Here is a 4,498-nt window from a genome sequence, read left to right as displayed (position 1 = left end):
AGGAGAAGAAATGGTTACAGGCTCTTTCCATAAGGAAAAGGTGTGTCCTTTGATACAAAGGCAAGGATATAAGAGGAGAACTTCTCATCAACCTTAAACCAGGGATATTATGCTTGAATATTACATTACATGTAGGAAAAAGGTGTTAGAAGAAAACCTGGGTGCTGCGTTGTTTTTTGTGGACTGGGAAATGCCTCCACCAGCAGACAAACAAGTACCACTATCTTACAACAAAACCACAGCCACTGGCAACCCTGGATCTGACTCAACCCATGATGACATGTCTGCTTGTTGTTTAACTTTACAGCACATCTGTTCTTTTTAATGATATTATCCATCTCCTTAGGCAAAGCAGTCACCTGCGTGATTACAGGTTTATGCTAATCAAATCAAAGCAAAAAAATATATAATGGATCATTGCTTCCTAAATCGAATGCTGACCTGAGTTCACAAGTAACTATGATTTACATTATATTTTGAATTGATGGTAATTTATTTTTCATAAGTCCAAATAGTCACAGAATATTCTTATGTCTGCTATAAGAAGCTACTGAATATTATTTAATGAGTCATTTGCTCTAGGCAGCATTACTAGGATTTGTGGTTAGATCTCAGTGGTTCATGATGATTATACTCCCTTTCTACGTCTCCTACTCATTTCTGAGCCTCTCAGCACTACAGCAACCAACAAATAAAATTAAATATGAAAGAAATCCAGAAAAATATAAAGAAATCAAGCTGGTTGAAGTTATCAGGATTGATTGATGAGAAGCAATGCTGAGAAGGAAGCATATGTGGCTCTCCTAGAGAGAAGAAAGGTGGTCCAATGATGAATGTGCTCATGTGGGTTCAACACCCTGACTTGGTGACCTTGGACAAGATATTAGAGCATCATTCAGATGGCGAATTCCTCAGGCCTTATGCCTGTGCAAGTGTTTTGTCCAGTTAAACAGTTTTTTTAGGCTAAATACAGCTTTTATGAAACTCTTGACCCAGGGACAATAATACAATTTGGGCCATGTCAAGATGGCATCTTGACTCTGTTTCTCACCCCCCCCAGAGGCTCTGCAGTATCTCTTATCACCTTCCTTCCCCCGCAGCAACACAAGTCTTAAACTGGAAATAGTATGCAACATAATAGTAGAGATGTCTGATGAAAAACTGTGAAACCACTTGTCTGTGTCCTGGTATGACCATCTCTCTGCACCCTCCTCTCCTCTCCTACATGCAGAATTCTTCCCTGTCAGGCCATTTTTTGCTCCCAGTCTCTTTATCCTTCAAATCATATCTTCATCTTCAAAAAAAAGATCAGTCTGGTGAGTACACCTGACATGGAAATTTTCAGCCTGAATGGACTGAAGTTATATCTGAAAACAGGGTCTTCTGAAGTGTCAGACAACTTGGACAGGCAAAGTTACCAGCTCTGCATTCAGTGTCACTGAGTGAGTAGTTGCCACATTGAGTTAGACAGAGAGTTTTTCCGGTCGGCTAAATGAAACTCTCCTGTAGCAATTTTTAACAAGGTGTTATTTGCAGGCAATTTCTAATAGATCTGTTTACCACAATGAAACTCATGCTATCAAATGTAATCAAGTAACGTATGATAAACTGCTATCACTGAAGAATTAATAGACATTGTTTCAAACTGACTAAGTGATCTTGTCAATCCCATAGCTTGGGTCAGTTTTACTTACTTGATCTTTTTGCCTCATCTAGGAGGGTTTCTTGTCGTGACAGATGAGACATGAGATCTTCAGCTTCCAGGCTTTCAAGTTTTTCTTCAAGAGATTCACTATGGAATCGGTAAGAAAGAAAAAAGACATAAATATAAGTAACTTTTAAAGAGTAAAAAGCAGACCAGAATCTATGAAAAACAAGCCTATAAGAAATTGGTTTTATCAACTGCAATACCTGACAGTAGGGTTTTTTTCTGCTTAATGCCACTTTGGACATTACTACAGCGAGTGTTTTTCAGAAAAGCCTATTGATCCTTCCAATGATCAAAAATTCCAAGAAATCAGTAAATCCTTACAAAACATTGACTCTGAGCAAGTACTGGAGCAAACACTAACATTTATTATGTATTTGGCTTTGCTTTCGTAGCTTTCAAAGCTGGATGAAGGGGGAAGGGTATAAAAAAGACACTGTTTGTAACTCCTTTCAGCTCATCTAGATCTGGTAACTGATGTTGTTTTAACTTTGAAAACAACAAATCTCTGAGATCAGCCTGAAAAATCTGTGGCAAGATTTGTGTGGGGGCTTGAAAGAGGAGGGACTCTCTTCTTCAAGCGTTGTAAAGTGCTGAATAGCACACAGTTGTCTAAATATGCTTTTGTTTATTCAGTCTCTGGATGGTGAGTGCTCTTGTTTTAAAAAGTTTTTGCCGTGTTTCATTCAACCACTAAAAGCTACATTTGGATTGCCTGACTTGAACCCCCTACAACAACATTGATAGTTAAGGCTGAAGTTTTCTTTGTACCTGGTGCACTGGCTGGAGCTATCCCGGCACAGGTCACTGCTCCCTGCATGGCCATCGCAGCAGTGTGGGACTTTCATCTTTTCTTCTTCCCTGGGGGAAACAGTTGACCATATTGCACTTCAGCCCAGCCAAGAGGGGTGAATCACTGCTGCTGATCTTCTGAAAACTGCATAAATCTCCCTTTGGTGCATTTGCTTTGTCACATGGCTATGCATATTTTTCCTTTTTAAGCCCATGATGCCTTAAATAAGCAAGAGACCAGAAGTCAAATAATCATCTTTTGAAAAGTATGAAGCTATTAAGCTGGATATTTCTATTTGATTTTGAAACAGGATTTAAGTTTTTATGTCCTACTGTTCTTAGATTTTCTTGGAGGAATAAAATAAAACAGAACACCGCTACCAACAAGCAAATAAGTAGTGGTGAGATCACTGAAATTAATGAAACCTGATATCCTACAGCTTTGGGTCTTGACTACAGCTCCTGAGATACAAACCATCAGTGAAACTTCCCATGACTGGGACACTTACAGGATATTTCTTCTGCTCTGATTATCTTGATAAAGAACAAGATGAGGGTGAGCCTAAAGAACAAGATGAGGGTGAGCCTTTTCTACCCATAGGGGAAAGAAGCATCTTTTTCATTTGCTCATTTTTATTTTCCCACAAAACTTCTAGGAACTGAAGAATTTTGACATCTCTCCTGCCTGCCCTTCAAATTCTCTGGGATTGGCAATGCATCGAAAAAATCATTAGGGACAGGACAGATGAGCAGATGATCACCCTCTATGGCAGTCAAGGAAAGCCAGTTAATTTAGGAAGCAGCAAGCAGATTTTACGTGGGTAAAAGTAGAAGCAAATGAATGAACAGAGAGAGGTGCTGCTGTGACGTACTTCTAGACTTAAATTCCAAACCTCTTTATTTCATTTAGCACCGTGTGAACACTGACCCAATGGAGACTAGGTCCATGCAGCAAGACCAGTTTCCAGAAGCTCCCAGATGGTTGTTTGCTGTCCTGGGTTTTAACACAACCCCACAACTACACCATTCAAATGTCTACTTTAATAACAGATTAAGATCCTGATTTTAAATATGTGTAATTTTCGCTTGATGACAAGCCTTTGACCATTAAAGCAGATATGCCTCAAATTATTTCAGGTCTTACATATTGACAAACATATCGATCTGCTTAATTAAAAAGGAAACAAACAAAAAAAACCCCAAACAACAACAACAAAAAAACCACCCAAACCCAAAAGACATCCTTCCTGAAGTGAAAATTTCCAATGCTAAGTTCAAGTATAGAATCTTGCCAAGTGACACATCCTTAAAAATAGAGGCTTATGTAAAGGAAATGCAGATGTGCTAGTAGTTCAGCGGTTGGCAAAGGCCTTTTTTTATAACATCCAACATCTGCAGATTTATTTCCAGCATTTCTCTAACAAGGTACTCTTTAGGAAATTAAGAAATGAAGTATGCTTAGTCAACACTATAAGCCAGCTTTTGAACTTTCACTCAGTAGGCCCATACATGTGCACGTCTGCAAACTGTGTCTTAGAAAAGCCTGTGTAAAACCACAAATGACTTCTGTGTATCTCTTTAGCATGATGGGGCCTCAGTCCCTCTTCTTGCACTAAATACTGCTCTAATGCTAATAAATTCAGAATCACAGAATCGTCTAGGTTGGAAAAGACCTTAAAGACCATCCAGTCCAACCATTAACCTCACACTGACAGTTCCCAACTACACCAGATCCCTCAGCGCTATGTCGACCCAACTCTTAAACCCCTCCAGGAATGGGGTCTCCACCACCTCCCTGGGCAGCCCATTCCAACACCCAACAACCCCTTCTGGAAAGAAAAAATTCCTAATAACCAGTCTAAACTTCCCCTGGAGCAACTTGAGGGCATTGTCTCTTGTGTATTGCTTACTACTTGGTTGAATAGACTAATACATAATACAGAAGGAAAGAAAAACCCTCACAAAACCAGATCTCTCTGGTTTATATTTTCACATCAT

The 4,498-nt window shown here is 39.3% G+C and overlaps 1 long non-coding RNA gene across 1 annotated transcript in view; it reads left to right on the top strand.

The window, feature by feature from the left end:
• Positions 1–2,454, top strand: part of LOC113476224 — an 18,563-nt gene extending 16,109 nt beyond the window's left edge. Inside the window, exons 2-3 of the long non-coding RNA XR_003397680.1 lie at positions 1,720–1,803; positions 2,345–2,454. This is a non-coding gene — a long non-coding RNA (uncharacterized LOC113476224). The remainder of the gene's footprint in view (positions 1–1,719; positions 1,804–2,344) is intronic.
• Positions 2,455–4,498: the final 2,044 nt, after the last annotated feature.

Source organism: Athene cunicularia, assembly GCF_003259725.1.
Source record: "Athene cunicularia isolate RWA chromosome 2 unlocalized genomic scaffold, athCun1 chr2_part1, whole genome shotgun sequence".
In the NCBI taxonomy this organism is placed as follows: Eukaryota; Metazoa; Chordata; class Aves; order Strigiformes; family Strigidae; genus Athene; species Athene cunicularia.
This window is presented reverse-complemented; position numbering and strand designations above follow the sequence as displayed.